At 45.2% G+C, this 17,897-nt stretch overlaps 2 long non-coding RNA genes across 3 annotated transcripts in view; both read left to right on the top strand.

Annotated features, from left to right (window-relative positions):
• LOC111526254 overlaps positions 1-11,028 on the top strand; it is a 34,896-nt gene extending 23,868 nt beyond the window's left edge. Inside the window, exons 2-3 of the long non-coding RNA XR_002726312.1 lie at positions 1,307-1,474; positions 10,861-11,028. This is a non-coding gene — a long non-coding RNA (uncharacterized LOC111526254). The remainder of the gene's footprint in view (positions 1-1,306; positions 1,475-10,860) is intronic.
• LOC111526255 overlaps positions 1-17,897 on the top strand; it is a 181,300-nt gene that overhangs the window by 65,225 nt on the left and 98,178 nt on the right. The gene's annotated exons all lie outside the window — the stretch shown is intronic.

A 17,897-nucleotide genomic window follows, 5' to 3' on the forward strand; every position in this document is an offset into this window, starting at 1 on the left:
GCTAAGAAAGCATCTCTTAACTCATAGCACTGCTGTCCCCTACGCTGTGCTCTCGACACAAAGCCCGTTGCTCTGATGGAAAGGCTGAGACATGTTAGGTGGTGTGAGGCTAATAATTTTCTGTCCCTTTAAAATGACATTCTTTGATTGTAGTTTGGCATGGTTATGGGGTGATCTTTCACCCAAGAAAAAAAAATGCTGCACCTAGAAACAGACTCACTGGAGTAGAGTCAACGTTCTGTAATTCCCAGCAATGCATTTCCCATTTTTCTGTACTTTCTGTTCTGTCTTCAGTTTTCTTCACAATGCCCTAAACCAACCCGCTCTCGCGAGGCAGATTTAGTGCGTTAAATCTAGTTGGTAAAATAAATGACTGTTTTCCGATGCACAGTGCTAGCCTGGCCTCTCCGTGGTCAGATATTCAGTGGTGGCCATCGCTGCTTTTCCAGGCGATGGTGGCTGTAAAGAGAGGTCTGGGAGAGGTGGATTTCCTTGAGATGAGGAGGCTGTGTGTGGAGGTGGGAGAGGGTTCAATGCAGGCAATTTCTTCCAGTGGCACTGAGACTGTCGCTGGCTTCCTTCACCTCCCTAATGCTGGAGGTGATGCTAACCCTGGCGGTGACAGCCACCCTCCCCATTTTAGCAGCTGTTGGGGCTACTTGGAAAAGATGGGCCTTGTCAGTCTCCCTGCATCTAGGTAAACTCCATGCCCATCATACTGACATTCTGCTGACATCTTTTTGAACATTTGTTCTTTAAAAACATCTGAATCTTTGTTCCTTTGGAAATACATCACACTTTGAAAGCAATGACCCTGCTGAATGAGCCCCTGATTTTGTCATTAGATAAACATGGGGCCTGGCTCAACGCTGCTCCCTGGAGCGGGCTATTATAGGGTTGGGCACTTGTGTTCTGTCTCCCTCCCCAACTCCAGGCGGTGCTGGAGCCAGGAGCCCCACCGGCTCCTTGCACAGAGGGTGCGTGACCAACGCTACCAGTCCAGTAACAGATCTCACCGTGGCACTCGGATCAGTGTTGTAGTGGACGAGTGACTCAGGCAGACCCAGCCAGAGTCCTTTTGAAGGATCAGTTTGAAAAGACAGAGGGCATGCGATGATCCCCAGGTCTGCCCCATGGAATTTGTCATTGAAAGAGCTGATATATTCTCTCCCTTTTTCCTTAAAATTTTGCTGAGCATTTGTCATTTGTATCTTAAATAGTCCTAACTAATATCTACTTAACTATACTCTTTCTAAAATAAAATTCTTTTAATTTTTATTTTATTTATTTATTTATTTATTTTTAGACACAGGGCCTCATTCTGTCACCCACACTAGAGTGCAGTGGTGTGATCACAGCTCACTGCAGCCTTGAACTCCTGGGCTCAAGTGAGCCTCCTGCCTCAGCCTCCTGAGCAGCTGATTCCATAGTAGGAGCCACTGTTCCTGGCTGGAAGAAAATTCTTTCTATTGCGGTAAGACATAAAAATCTCCCAAGGCTATCATGTCATACATATTTAAGAAAAGTCCCATTTCAGAGACAGATGCAAATTGATGTGACTGGTTAAAGGTTCGTTGTTACTAACAACTATTTAATCACTTTAATTTCTTGACTCATGCATTCGTTAATTTTAAAATGTGTAGTGTGGCTGTATGTGTGCAAGACACTCTGTGTGGTAGTGCACAGACTGGAGTTTTTCCCTTCCTGTCTGGTAAACATGCTGAGTCTACACAGGAGAACAGCAAGGCCACGGCTGATGAGCCCTGACCAGTGGTGTATCTCTTCCCAGTGAGGGTGGCCGAAAGCTGATGGTTTAGATGAAGCCAGAACCTAGTGGCCCCCCCCACAGATTCTGGGACCAGGTGAGGAAATGCTCACAGAAATAGCCACTTGGAGGACACAAACAAATGGAAAAACATTCCATGCTCACGCATAGGAAGAACCAATATCGTGAAAATGGCCATACTGCCCAAAGTAATTTGTAGCTTCAATGCTGTTTCCTTTAAGTTACCATTGACATTGTTCCCAGAATTAGAAAAAAATATTTTAAAGTTCATATGGAACCAGAAAAGAACCTGAATAGCTAGGACAGTTCTAAGCAAAAAGAATGAAGCTAGAGGTATCACACTACCTGGCTTCAAACTAAACTATAAAGTTACAGTAACCAGTAACCAAAACAGCATGGCACTGGTACAAAAACAGACACACAGACCAATGGAACAGAATAGAGAACTCAGAAATAGGACCACACACCTACAACCATCTGACCTTCAACAAACCTGACAAAAATAAGCAGTGGGGGAAGGATTCCCTATTTAATATATGGTGCTGGGAAAAGTGGCTAGCCATATGCAGAAAATTGAAACTGGACCCCTTCCTTACACCTTATACAAAAATTAACTCAACATGGATTAAAGACTCAAATGTAAACCCCAAACTATAAAAACCCTAGGTGAAAATCTAGGCAATACCATTCAGGACAAAGGCACATGACGAAAACGCCGAAAGTAATTGCAACAAAAGCAAAACTTGACAAATAGGAACTAATTAAACTAAAGAACTCTGCACAGCAAAAGAAACTATCAACAGGGTGAGCAGACAACCTACAGAATGGGAGAAACTTTTTGCAATCTATGCATCTGACAAAGGTCTAATATCCAGAATCTACAAGGAACTTAAACAAATTTACAAGAAAAAAAAAACCATTAAAAATGTGGGCAGAGGACATGAACAGACACTTCTCAAAAGAAGACATACATGTGACCAACAAACATGAAAAAAAGCTCAGCATCACTGATCATTAGAGAAGTGTAAACCAAAACCACAATGAGGTACCATCTCACACCAGTCAGAATAGCAATTATTAAAAAGTCAAAAAACAACAGATGCTGGTGAGGTTGTGGAGAAAAGCAAACACTTATACACTGTTGGTGGGAGTGTAAATTAGTTCAACTATTGTGGAAAACAGTGCAGTGATTCCTCAAAGACCCAGAGTCAGAAATACCGTTTGACCCAGCAATCCCATTACCGGGTATATACCCAAAGGAATGTGAATCATTCTATTATGAAGGTACACACTTGAATACATTTATTACAGCAGTATTCAATAGCAAGGACACGGAATCCACTTAAATGCCCATAAATGATAGACTGGATAAAAAAAACATGTGATACGTATGTACCATGGAATACTCATAGCGTATGTACCATGGTACATACTCATACGTATGTACCATGGATAGCCATAAAAAGGAATGCTATCATGTCCTTTGCAGGGACATGAATAGAATTGGAAGCCATTATCCTCAGGAAACGAATGCAGGAACAGAAAACCAAACACCACATGTTCTCACTCTTAAGTGGGAGCTGCATGATGAGAACGTGTGATAGACACATCGGGGGTGGGATCAACACACACTGGGCCTGTTGGGATGGGGGTTGGGGGAGGGAGAGCATCAGGAAGAAGAGCTAATGGATGCCAAGCTTAATACCTGGGAGATGAAATGATCTGTGCAGCAAACCATTAAGGCACATGGTTACCTATGTAACAAGCCTGCACATCCTGCACAGGTACTCCAGAACTTAAAATAAAAGTTGAAAAATAAACAAACAAAAATAAATAAATGGCCACTCAGGGGAAACTCATCTCGTCAATTCTTGGGTGGTTGCTGAGGCCCTGGGGAGCCCATCCTAGGTCTTCTTTTCTAAACCTAGGGTGCCCAAAATGGGGTCCCTGGGATGAGAGTCTGAAAGGCAAGGCTCTCAGAGGACATAAAAGGTCCTCATGGAATTGAGAGAGGCTGCTCCGGAAATCTATCCTGGAAGCCATTCCGGACACCAACTGCAGGCGGCAAGGTGCCTGCCCTCCCTTGCCCAGAAAGCTGGAACCGCTGGGCCACCACTAAGTTTCCAGGTCTTGGACTATTATTAATGCTTAACTTCTGAAGGGCTTGTGGTGGCCTGAACAGCCACAGGGAAAGGATCTGGATTTTCCCGAAACTCTCACCCTGAGGAAGACTCACAATCTCCTGCAAAGTTCCACGGTGGTTTCCACTCCCTCAGGGCTTCTTTCCCTCAAGGGCTCTACATCCTATGGAAGGTGGGCTCCACACTGCCTCTCCTCTGCAGCAACTCAAGAGTATCCGACAGGGCTGCCTTTGTCTTTTTCTGCGCCTGCGACCAGGAGGGAGAGGCCACCAGGGGTGTCCGCCCAGGTGTGGGCTGCGGCAGGGCACATTGCCTCCCAGAAGGCCCGGGCTCTCCTCCCACCCTACTCCAACACTGGCCTGCAGGAGGCCTAGGCATGACACGGGGAGAGCAAAGAAGGAAGTAGTGGTTACTAAAGACCAGCAGGTGCAGGTCGGATGTCAATTTAGCAGTAACGCTCCATTAATGTTTCTAAGAAATCTCATGCAGCCAATAAAACAAAGGATAAAAACAAAGGATCCTAGGGGGAAAGCAGGGCTGGGAATAGGGAATTGCAGATTACCAGCAGTAACAGAGCTATTTTTGTAGCAGACGCTGTCAGTGCTGGTATCCCCGTGGACCACTCTGGAAGTCCCCAGAGCACAGCTCTCTACCTGCTTAGGGCTTCCTGTGGCTTTCAGCCTGGGGACCTGTCTGCCTGCCTGCTAGGGACAGAGGCTGAGTGGAGTTAACCCCCTTTTCCTGTAGCCAGGAGGAAGGGATGGGGTTGCTGAGTAGCTGCCCCAAGGTCTCCGCCCCAGGTAGTCCTGATGGGACCCAGCCAGGCTACCCACAGTGTTAGCTCCACACAGAAGTATCTTCATTGGGTATCCTCCCTGCCCGGGATCACCTGCCTCTCCTGCTTCTGGGGATTGTCTCTAATAACCTACTTGTCCCCAGATCCTTGTCCCAGTATCTATTCTGTAATAATCCGGACTAAGGCATTTTTCCTTCAGGAATTTTATTACAAAAGTTTCACTGTTACCATAGTTTTCTTGGCATAGTACAATGCTGCCTCCATAATTAAAGCCTTTGTTTTTACAAAATTCAACTCTGTTCTCTGGATATAAAAAGCATAAACACTAAGAATATCTAAATCTTAGAGAATTCACTGATTTTTAAATTTATTTTTTTCCAATATGAATCCTCAGTGATAAAGTCCAAACAGAGGAGTCAAATGCTTTCTTCTTCCCTTCCCTTCCCTTTCTTTCCCTTCCCTTCCCTTCTCTTCCCTCCCTCATTCCCTTCCTCCCTTCCTCCCTTTCTCCCTTCCTCCCTTCCTTCCCTGCCTCCCTCCCTCCTTCCTTCCTTCTTTTTCTTTCTTTCTGGTTATGGAGCTCTTTTCTAATGCTTTCTTCAGATCAATTTCAGTTTAGAATTTTTGGACACAGCTGTATTTCTCTGAGCTCTAAGGAGGTGGGTGACTCAGTTTCTTTCCCTAAATCCTTTGTGAACCCGTAACTCCTGAAATTTTTTGTTTGTTTTTGTTTGTTTGTTTGTTTGTTTTGAGACAGGGCTTTATTCTTGTTGTCCAGGCTGGGAAGCCTCGAACTCCCAGGCTTAAGCAATCTTTTCACTTGAACCTTGCAAAGCACTGGGACTAGAGATACAATACGAGCCACCATGCCCAGATACTCCTGTGTGTTTGTTTGTTTTGTTTTGTTTCTAAATAAAAAACGTCATGTTCTGGGCCATCCTTTTAAATGGGCCACACTGGTGCAAACTCGTTTTCTGACTAAACAAAGGTCTCACAACCAGTGCAAATGAAAGGAGCCATTTTCCTTTGTTAAGAAACTGAAGAATTTCATTTGGGAAATTGCCTTTTATTTCCATTTTAAGCATATACTTATTTGAGCATTCCTTGTGTTTCCCTAGGGGTTAGATCTAATGTGGGAAACATTGAGGATTTTGTGAAATTTTGAAAGATTCCCTTTTAGCTCAATGGCTAATTAACATAAGAGACAATGACATCAGAATGAGAGGCATTCGTAAAGCTGCATTTGAATTGTCGCAGCTGAATTTTTGTTTGAAATTTAATTTTTAAACAATTAATTAATTTTCCCCAGGAGGCAGAGGTTGCAGTGAGCCGAAGTTGCCACCACTGCACTCCAGCCTGGGCGACAGAGCAAGACTCCATCTCGAAATAATAATAATACTAATAAAAATAAATTATTTTTATTTATTTTTTTGAGTCAAGGTCTCACCCTGTCACTCAGGCTAGAGGGTGACCGTAGCTCACTACAGCCTTGACCTCCTGTGCTCAAGCAATCCTCCTGCCTCAGCCTCCCGAATAGTTAAGACTGCAGGTGTGTGCCGCCATGTCTGGCTAATTTAAAAATTCTTTTTTAGAGATGAGGTTTCTCTCTGTTGTCCAGGCTGGCCTGAAACTCCTGGTCTCAAGTGATCCTCTTCCTCAGCCTACCAAGATGTTAAGATTAATGACTTGAGCCACTGTGCCCAGCCTTTAAACTTAATTTTATCTCTTAGGTATATTTTGCTTGTGGAGTTTTTGCACTTGTTCTGACAAAACAAAGCAAAGCAAAGTAAAACAAAATTTGACCCAGCCATCCCATTACTGAGTATATACCCAAAGGATTATAAATCATTCTCAAAGCATCAGCATTTGGGGAAACGTTTTACCCAACTGGACAATGGTGTTTGTTTTATGAGTGGTTTTATACATTTGCCCAGAGGCCCCTACAGAATAGATGACCTTAAAAGCCATTGATTACTGCTCTGGTACAGGCAGTGGTTTAGGTACTAAGGATGTAGCAGGGAGCAAAACAGATATGGTCGTGTGTCGCTTAGTGATGGGGTTACGTTCCGAGAAATGCATCCATAGGTGATTTCATTCTCGTGCAGACATCATAGAGTATACTTCACAAACCTAGGTGACAGCCTGCTACACTCCTAGGCTGTATGGTATGGCCTTTTGCTCCTAGCTACAAACCTATACAGCAAATTATGGTGCTGAATGCGCACATAATAGTAACACAGTGGCATTTGTGTATCTTAACATAGAGAAGGTATAGTAAAAATATAGTATTATAATCTTACGGGAATTGTATATGTGATCTGTTGTTGACCAAAATGTTACATGGTGCATGACTGCATATTCTCTACCCTCCTGGGATGGTTACTTTTAGATGTGAGCTTGACTGGATTAAATATTACCCAGAGAACTGGTAAAGTATTACTTCTGGGTGTGTCTGTGAGGGTGTTTCTGGAGGGGATTGGCTTGAGAGTCAGTGGACTGAGTGGGGAAGACCCACCCTCAATGGAATAGAAAGGCGATGTCCCGTCTCTGAGAGCTGAGACACTCTCTTCTTCTCTTGTCTTTGGACATCAGAACTCCAAACTCTCAGGCTTTGGGATTCTAGGACTTACACAGGCTGCCTCAGTTTCCGAGGCCTTCAGCCTTGGACTGAGAGTTACACCATCACCTGACTCTGGGACCTGTGAGCTTGAACTAAGCCATGTTACTGGCATCCCATGGTCTCCAGTTTGCAAGCAGCCTGTCATAGGACTACTTGACTTCCATAACTGGGTGAGCCAATTCCTCCAAATAAATCCCCTCTTATATATAAATATATACATGCACATATAAAGTCATACCTCAGTGATGTTGTGCGTTTGGTTCCATACCACCCCAATAAAGTGACTATTGCAATAAAATGAGTCACACAAACTTTTTTGTTTCCCAGTGCATGTAACAGTTATGTTTATACTATACTGTAGTCTATTAAGAGTGTACTAGCATTATGTCTAAAAAAATGTTCATAGCTAAATTAAAAAATACTTTATTGCTAAAAATTGCTAATGATCATTTGAGCCTTCAGTGACTCATAATCTTTTTGCTGGTGGATGATCTGCCTCAGTATTGGTGGCTGCTGACTGGTCAGGATGGTGGTTGCTGAAGATTGGGGTGGCTGTTGCAATTTCTTAAAATACGACAGCAATAAAGTTTGCTGTAGCAATTGGCTCTCCCTTTCACAAAATATTTTTCTGTAGCATGTGATGTTGTTTGACAGCATTTTACCCACAATAGAACTTCTCTCAAAATTGGAGTCATCACTGCTACACAACATATGCATGTAAGAAACCTGCACTAAATATATACATTAAAACATCCAGGGAAATAACTAGAAGACTAAACAGGAATACTAACAGCCTCTCAGTGGACTGTTACACATGATCTTATTTTCTCCTTTATACATATATTAATTTTTATTTTCATATAGTGGTGCAATATCATGATAAAACCTAAACAGATAAATAGTTGCTTGTTATGAATGAGCAAAAAGATTGGTTTGTTGAGATGGAAACTATTCCTGATGAACATGCTGTGTATGACAGTTAAATTAAAAAAAAGGGACATATTTAGGAGCAAAGAGCTATAATGTTTACAACTTCATCTCAAATGGTTACAAAATAATATGTGTGTGGCATATGTATAAATGTGTATATACATATATAGAGAGAGAGAAAGAGAAAGAAAAAGAACGCATGCACACCCATAAATGATTAAGCAAATGAGGTAAAATGTTAACGATAGTGAATTTGCACAAAAAAAATGAACATTGTTTGTACTATTCTTGCAATTTACTCTAAGTTTAATATTATTTCCAAAATTTAAAAAAAGCACTATGATACAAGATTAAAACACAAAAATAAAAGGTCAAAAGTGGAGTCAATCCTTCCAAACTCTGTCACTGCCTTATCAACTAAGTTCATGTAATATTCTAAATCCTTTACTGTAATTTCAACAATCTTCAATGGCATCTTCACCAGGAATAGAGTTCATCTCAAGAAACTATTTTTTTTTTTTTTGTCATTCATAAGAAGCAACTCTGTAGCTGTTTAGATTTTGTCATGAGATTGAAGCAATTCAGTTACATCTTCAGGCTCAGCTCTGAATTCTAGTTTGTTATTGTTGCTGTTGTTGTTGTTATTTCCACCATATCTGCAGTTACTTCCTCCACTGAAGTCCTGCATCCCTCACAGTCATACATGAGGCTTAGAATCAACTTTCAACCTCCTGTGAATGTTGATATTCTGACCTTCTCTCATGAATCTCCCTTAATAACTTGCTGCATGAATGTTCTTAATGGATTCTAGAATAATGAATCCTTTACAGGTTTTCAATTTACTTTGCCCAGTTCCATAAGACCAATGCTTTCTATGGCAGCTAAAGCCTTGTAAAATGTAATTCCTAAATAATAAGCGTTGAAAGTTGAAATTACTCCTTGATCTATGGGCTGGAGAACAGATATTGTGCTAGCAGGTGTGAAAACAACATTAATCTCTAACATCTCTATCAGAGCATTTGTTTGACCAGCTGCATTGTCAATGAGCAGTAATATTTTGAAATAAATCTTTTGTGTGTGTGTGTGTTTGTGTGAGCAGTATTTCTCAACAGTGGGCTTCAAATATTCAGGAAACCATGCTGTAAACAGATGAGCTGTAACCTAGGCTTTGTTCCAATTATAGAGCGCAGGCAGAGTAGATTTAGTATACTCCTTAAGAGCCCTAGAACTTTGAGAATGGAAGATGAGCATTGACTTTAATTTAAGAAAGTCACCAGCTGCATTAGTCCCTAAAAAAGTCAGCTTGTCCTTTGAAGTTTTGAAGCCAGGCACTGACTTCTCCTCTCTAGCTATGAAAGTTCTAGCTGGCATCTTCTTGCGATAGAAGGCTGTTTTGTCTATGAAAATCTGTTTAGTTTAACCACTTTCATTAATTATCTTAGTTAGATCTTGATAACTTGCTGCAGTTTCTTGTGCTTTTACATTATGGCTTTTACAAATGGCTTCTTTCCTTAAACTTCATAAAGCAATCTCTGCTAGCTTCAAACTTTTCTTCTTCAGCTGCCTCACCTCTCTCAGCCTTCACTGAATTAAAGAGCAGAGGGCCTTGCTCTGGATTAGGCTTTGGCTTAAGAGAATGTTGTGCCTGGTTGGATCTTCTAACTCTACCACTGAAACTTTCTCAAATTCAGAAATAAGGATGTTTCACTTTCTTATTATTCATGTGTTCATTGGAGTAGCACTTTTAATTTTCTTCAAGAACTTTTCCTTTGCATTCACAACTCGAATAGCTGTTTGGCACAAGAAGCCTATCTTCTAAGCTTAATGATTTCTAGCTTTTGGTTTAAAGTGAGAAATGTGTGACTCTTCCTTTCACTTGAACACTTAGAGGTCCACCGTAGAGTTATTAGTTGTCTTAATTTCAATAGTGTTGTGCTTCAGGGAATAGAGAGGCCCAAGGTGAGACAGAGAGATGTGGGAACAGCTGGATAGTGGAATAGAATATATACAATACAGTTTATTGATTAAATTTACTGTATTATATGGGTGCAGTTTGTGGTGCCCCAAAACAATTACAATAGTAATATCAAAGATCACTGATCACAGACAACTGTAACAGATATAATAATGACAAAAAAGCTTTAAATATTACAAGAATTACCAAATGTAACATCAAGACATGAAGTGAACACATGCTGTTGGAAAAATGGCACCCGTAGACTTGCTCAAGTCTATGAAGTTTCCATAAAACTTCAATTTGTGCAGAATGCAATGTCTGCAAAGCATAATAAAGCAAAAGCAATAAAATGAGATGTGCCTGTATATCCTACAGGTTCTGTCTCTCTGGAGACACTGACTAATCCACTTTCTAAGACTCATTAGATGGTTGGATGGAATACATAACCAGCTGAGCACTACTTTAAACTGGTGAAACCTTATATAAGCACCTAAATAAATCAGCAGATATTACTGATGTTTTCGGTGGGAACCTGAGAAAATCAGGACAACAGCAGGGTTGGCCTGGTGAGTTTTCTCTCTCTCAACTTCCCAAGTCCTCTCATTGAGCAAGTTGTTCTTTGTCCCACAGGCACACCCCAGCTATGTTGTTATGCCCAGACCCTTTATTCCCTGAAGAAGACCACCAGAGTCCAGAGTCAAAGCCAAGCGGCAAGGATCTTTATTGCAAGTTCGAACTTGGTCCCTCCGTTCCACAACATACAAGAGAGCCCCGAACAATGCGTGCGCTCGCTTCTTATACCCCGATGTAAACAGGATATGTAAAGTTACAGAGAAACAAGGGAATTCTTCTGGTTACAGCATTACAATTGGTTTACATTTTAAGTTATATTTTTAGCAGTTTTCTTATCGGTTCCTGCGCTTTTACAATCGGTTGTAACCTTATCGGAGATTCTCCAGGCTATGATATATGGAGGAATGTGTTTGTGTTGGGCCCAGGAAGTGGAGGCATATGAGGGGATGTGATGTGTCGGGGTCAAGGCTATGATATATGGAGGAATGTGTTCTTTCATTTCCTCCTCTCTCAGGTACCTCTGGAGCCAATCTTGGGTCCTATAGGTCTGACTCCGTTTCAGTGTCCACAGTTTGGTATTGAGCTCTGAGGACCATGAGCTGTATGGTGTCAAACCGGTTTTTCCCTGACAAACCACAAAATTCTGTTTATAACACAAGGTCCTACGGTAAGCAGAAACAGCAGACTTAGCAGGGGTCCAAGGAAGGGGGCTAACAGAGAAAACATAGAGGAATTCCACCATTGGCTTGCAGCTGAGGCAAACTGCTGTTTTTTTATTTCTATGCTTAACTTGCATAACTGCTGGACCCGGTTCTCTACAAGCCCTGATTCATTGATGTAAAAACAACAATCTTCCTTCAGAAACATACATGTACCACCTTTCTCAGCAGTGAGCAAGTCTAAGGCCCTCCGGTTCTGCAAGGTTACTTGAGCTAGGGATGTGAGCTGTCGCTGAAGGGAGGCAAGGGACTCAGCCGACTCCTCCATAGCAACGGCAAATTGTTGGTACAACTTGTTGGTTTCTATGAGGGTGTGACCTAGGGCTCCCCCTGCCAGTCCAGCCGCAATGAGGGATGATGTGAGGGAGATTCCCGCAATGAGGGGGAGAAATATGGCTCATGTAGGTCTCGGTCTAGGGGCTGGGTGAATAGCAGTACTAGTCCAGTTACCGGTGTACCCCAGGAACTCGCCGGCAGTTAGGAGAGTTAACCGGGGAACTAATGTAACAGGAAGACACAGTTGGTTAGTTACAGAGGGACCAGATAGGTTCTTAGATAATGTTCCATTACACTAAAAGAATGTGCCCGGCGGGGCCCTCAGGTTGGTGTTGGGGGGCGTTACAGTGATGTTGCAGAGGCTGGAGTTGGTGCCTGAAAAACAGTAGTGAAACTTCTCCTGACTGGGGTTCAGGTACAGTGGCACATTAAGAATGGGAGCGTTTGTGAGATTCTGAAGGTTGTTAATTTGGGTAGAAGATTCCCATGGCAGAGGGACAGCGGTTAGCGGCGGGTGCCCTAGGGTGGCACATAGAAAGCAACCAGACAAGCTATGAAGTCCTGTAAGGTTAGCAAGTTCTACCCCTTCTCGTAATAATTCTAACCAGGAGAAAGGACATAATTCTTGTGTTAGTCTGTTTTCCTGTCGTCGGATATTCCCATGGACCAGGGGCAGTACTTGAACTAGGCCCCGCCAGAGATAGAGATGACTGCTAGGCCCGGCCACGTGGAGGACGAGGAGTAGTATACAGCTCCATGTTGAGGCTTGGTCCAGCGGGAGTTCCAAGGGTCCTTAACTATCCAAGTATAGATGCCGCCTCTATCCTGCTGGTAGAAGTTCCCCCTGGATCGCTCGCGCCACCCTCTGACTGAATGCATTCTACAGTAATTGTAGGGGCAGCCTGCATTTTGGTGCCACCAATAGTGTTGACAATTGTATTCAGTCTGATCAAACTCAAAACATATTATTGGCACCTTTGGTTTGGCTATTTGAAAACCAGTAAAATTTAGCAAAATTGGGTCACTGCACCCTGAGGGGGGGCAATCAGCACTGGCTAATAATTTCCCGGGTTTATGAGGTTGCCCAGGGTGGGTTCGGTTTTCGTAAAGCCAGAATCTCCAGACAAAGGGATTAGAAACTGTTTTTGTGTTTGCCCCAGTGGCCACTAGGGCGGCTAATGTTAGGGTTAGACTACTTAGCTGCATGTTTGCAGTGAGCTATGCTGCCGGCGCAGGGTGAGTTTTAAGGGGTTGTTCTTAGCTCTGTCCACAGTCCACGTGGTTGGTGCTTCAGTCGCTGCCGTGAGTGGTCCAAGAAGGTCGGAGGTCGGGTCCACCGGTCTGACGTGGGTGTAGTGGATCCATGACGCGATGCCTTCTACCTTCAGGGCGGTGGGTGTGGTTAGGAGTACCTGGAGTGGTCCCTTCCACCTGGGTTCTAAGGTCTCTTGTTGGTGTCGCTTAACCAGGACCCAGTCTCCCGGCTGGTACAGATGGGGTGTCAGTGGGGGACCGGTCTCATATAGTTCCTTCAGCTTGGGCCAGATTTCCTGATGAATGTTCTGCAAGGCTTATAGGGAAAATAAGAGTTCAGAGACATTTTCTGTTTCAGATTTGAGCAGATCATCTTTTAGGCTGAACCAGGGGTGGGGGTCTGCCATACATGATTTCATAAGGGGTAAGGCCCAGTCTGTAAGGGGTATTACAGGCCCGGAACAGAGTGTAGGGGAGAAGGACTACCCAATTAGCGCCAGTCTCCATAGTCAGTTTAGTTAAGGTCTCTTTTAAGGTCCGATTCATCCTCTCTACCTGTCCTGAACTCTGGGGCCTGTAAGCACAATGTAGTTTCCAATTTGCCCCAAGGATGGAAGCCAAATCCTGACTTACCTTAGCGACGAAGGCCGGCCCATTATCTGACCCTATTTGGACGGGAAAGCCATACCTGGGGAGGATGTCTTCCAGTATTTTCTTTGCTACAACCTGTGCGGTTTCTCTTTTGGTTGGGAATGCTTCAATCCACCCTGAAAAACTATCTACAAAGACAAGTAAGTACCGATACTCGTATTTTCCTGGCTTTATTTCAGTAAAATCTACTTCCCAGTAGATACCAGGCCTGGTCCCTCTGAGCCTTGTTCCCATTGCAGTCTGGGATTGGGGGTAGGCGTTGTTAAGCTGGCAGGCCTTGCTACCTGTCACGATGCTGCTGGCCGTCTCGGCTATATGTCTGATTTTGAGCTTGGAGCGTCTGATCAAGTCTATCATCCGCCGGGCACCCAGGTGGGTGGTTCGGTGGATGTGTTCCAACACTTGTTGTCCTAATTTTTCTGGTAGGATAGTTTGGTTATTAGTATCAGTCCACCACCCATTCTGGATCTGTTTCTGGGGAAGTTTATTGATCCACTGGAGATCTTGTTCTGAATAATCAGGGAGATACGGCAAGTCCTGGGGGCCCGGATCAGGGAGCTGGAGTGCAAGGAGTTGACTGGGAACCTTTGCCACACTGCTTGCAGTTTGGTCCGCCAGAAAGTTGCCTTGAGCAATTGGAGTGGTTGGTTTCTGATGCCCTGGGCAATGTACAATAGCCAATTTTTCTGGTCCCCATAGGGCTGTTAACAGGGCTAGGATCTCTTGCTTGTTTTTTATCTCTCTTCCTTCGGCTGTTAGTAACCCTCGCTCCCTGTAAATGGCCCCATGTATGTGCGCCGTAGCAAAAGCATATCGGCTGTCTGTGTATACTGTCAGTTTCTTCCCTGCCCCTAAGGTAAGAGCTTGGGTGAGCGCTATCAGTTCGGCCTTCTGGGCCGAGGTCCCCGGGGGCAGGGGTTCCTCCCAGATTACCTCAGTCTCTGAAGTCACCGCTGCTCCAGCGTACCTCTGGCCTTGGTGAATGAAGCTGCTTCCATCAGTGAACCAGACGAGGTCTGCGTCAGGAAGTGGGCGGTCCTGCAGGTCCTCTCGAACTCCGTGCACCTGAGCTAGTATCTCGGTGCAATCATGGAGCGGGGCGTCCAAGTCTGGGTTGGGCAGCAGCGAGGCAGGGTTTAAGGTCGTTGGGGGCAGAAAAGTTATCCTGAGAGGGTTTAGTAGTAGTCCTTGGTAGTGGGTGGGCCGGGCGTTACTTATCCATCTATTAGGTGGCTGTTTAAGTACATCCTCAATGGCATGTGGAGTACCGACCCGTAATTCTTGACCCATGACAAGTTTGTCAGCATCTTGTACCATCAGGGCGGTAGCTGCAATTATTCGGAGACAAGGGGGCCACCCGGCCGCCACTGGGTCTAATTTCTTTGACAGGTAGGCAACTGGCCTCCGCCAGGGGCCTAAGTTCTGAGTTAGCACCGCCTTGGCAACACCCTTGCTCTCGTCCACATATAAGTGGAAGGGCTTAGTAAGGTCAGGTAGTCCCAGTGCAGGCGCAGAGAGTAGGGCGGTTTTGATTTGTTGGAAAGCCGACTCGGCTTCTTCTGTCCAATTAAATGGCTGCTGTCCCTGGGTTGCCTGATATAAGGGTTTAGCCAGCTCCGCGAACCCAGGTATCCATAGTCTACAAAATCCTGCCGACCCCAGGAATTCCCTTACTTGTCGGGTGGACTGTGGCCTGGGGATCTGCAGAACAGTCTGCTTCCGGGCATCTGTTAACCAGCGCCGCCCTCCTTTTAGCAGGTACCCCAGATATGTTACTTCTGGTTTACAGATTTGAGCTTTCTTTGCCGAGGCCCGGTAGCCTAGATTTCCTAAAGCTTGTAAGAGACCCTTGGTTCCCTTGGAGGCAAGCTTCTTGGGTCTCGGCTGCAATCAGGAGGTCATCAACATACTGTAGTAAAGTTATTTCAGGGTGTTTGCGTCGGTACTCACCCAGGTGTTCATGGAGGGCCTCATCGAACAGGGTGGGAGAGTTTTTGAATCCCTGAGGCAGTCTGGTCCATGTCAGTTGGCCACTTATGCCCCTCTCAGGGTCAGTCCACTCGAAGGCGAAGAGCTTTTGGCTCTGAGGGGCTAAAGGCAAACTGAAGAAGGCATCTTTCAAATCTAAAACAGTGTACCATTGGTGTTTGGGGTTTAGAGTACTCAGGAGGGTGTACGGGTTAGGCACAGTTGGATGTATGTCCATAACCCTCTTATTGACTTCCCTTAAGTCTTGTACAGGTCTGTACTCTCCGCTATTTGGTTTCCCTACCGGCAACAATGGAGTATTCCAGGGTGAGTGACAGGGCTGAAGGACCCCTTGGTGGAGGAGCCGACGGATGTGGGGCGTAATTCCTACCTTGGCCTCTAGGGGCATTGGGTACTGCCCTACCCGAACAGGATCTGTCCCAGGCTTGAGTTCGACAAACAAGGCAGGACGGTGTTTCGCTAGTCCTAAGCCCCGTCTCTGCCCAAGCTCCTGGATCTTGCTGGAGCCAGGTTGCTATGTCCTGGTCAGGGGTCACTTGCTCTTGGTGGAGCAGGTACTCATCTTCTAGGGTTATAGTCAGGATGGGCACGGGCTGATTTTGGGAATTGGTCACGATGGGCCCCTCAGGGAGGAAATGGATCTGTGCTCCCATTTTAGTCAGCAGGTCTCTCCCTAATAAGGGGCAGGGGCTCTCAGGGATGACCAGGAAAGAATGGGTTACATTCCTGGCTCTGAGGTTTACTGTCCTTTGTGTCGTCCAGGGGTACTTCTTAATTCCTGTGGCTCCTTGTACCCATGAGGACTTGGAGGATAATTTTCCATTAGTTTTAACTAGGACTGAATGCTGTGCTCCCGTATCGACCAAGAACTGGACTGGGGACCCCTCCACTTGCAGAGTTACCCTAGGTTCGGGGAGGGGGTCCAAACCCCATCTTCCCTAGTCTTCGTCTTGAGTGACTAGTATGGGTGTAGGCCTAGGGGTTCCCTGTCCTCGTTGTTTCTTTTTGGGGCAGTCTCTTACCCAGTGGCCAACTTCCTTACAGTAGGCGCATTGGTCTTTGCTCAGATTATCATGTCTGGGGCACTGCCTAGGTTGAGTGTTCTCTGGCTGTAGATGCTCTTTCTGTACTATTGCTGCCAGGACCTTGGTCATTTTTTCAGTGGCCTTAAATTGCTTTTCTTCTGGAGTATCTCTATTATTGTAAACTCGCTGGGCTATCTGAAGGAGGTCCTGAATCTGTTTTCCCTCTAAATTTTCTAATTTCTGGAGTTTCTTTTTAATATCTGGGGCTGCCTGATTTACAAAAGATATTACAACAGCTGCCTGACTTCCTGGAGCTTCTGGATCTATGGGGGTGTATTGTCTAAAGGCTTCCATTAATCTTTCTAAGTAGCTGGCTGAGCTTTCTGTCTTTCCTTGCAAAACAGAGTATACTTTAGCCAAATTAGTGGCTTGCGAGCAGCTGCCCGGAGACCCGCCATTAGAGTCTGGCAATAAAGGTGTAGCCGTCCCCTACCTTCTGCTGTGTTGTAATCCCACGCCGGTCTGGTCAGAGGAAAAGTCGCATTTATGAGGTCAGGGTTGGCAGTCGGTTGACCGTCGTCCCCCGGGACCAGCTTTCTAGCTTCTACCTGTATTCTCTCTCACTCCTCCGTTGTGAACAAGATCCGGAGGAGCTGCTGACAATCATCCCAAGTAGGCTGGTGGGTGAACATGACACTATCTAGTAAAGCCATTAAATCTTTGGGGTTGTCTGAAAACCGGACACTCTGAGTTTTCCAGTTATACAGATCACTGGTGGAGAATGGCCAGTACTGAAGCCTGGAGATTCCCGTGTCATCTGGGGGGTCCTATTTCCCGGAGGGGTAAAGCCACTGTGGAGTCAGGTGGCTGGGGGGGGGGGGGGCTAGCTCGCAAAGTGTGCCCTCATGTCCGCCCAGCCGGCCCTTCAGAGTTACTTTCACCTTCAGTGGGTCCGGGGGCTCCGGCCGCCTCCCGTCCGCCTGCTCCCTCCCGCGGCTCAGCCCGGGGGGCTGGGGCCTGGGGTCTGGAGGGGTATGGAGGGGGTTCTGTGGACAGTGGGTCTCCACTCTCAGGTAAAACAGGATGGGGCGGGGGCAGTCGGTTGCTTGGATTTTAGCGGCCCAGCAACCAGTGCCTTGCAGGGTTCCGGGACTAATAGGAAGGGGAACAGCCAAGGGGG

Source organism: Piliocolobus tephrosceles, chromosome 20, assembly GCF_002776525.5.
Source record: "Piliocolobus tephrosceles isolate RC106 chromosome 20, ASM277652v3, whole genome shotgun sequence".
Lineage (NCBI taxonomy): Eukaryota > Metazoa > Chordata > Mammalia > Primates > Cercopithecidae > Piliocolobus > Piliocolobus tephrosceles.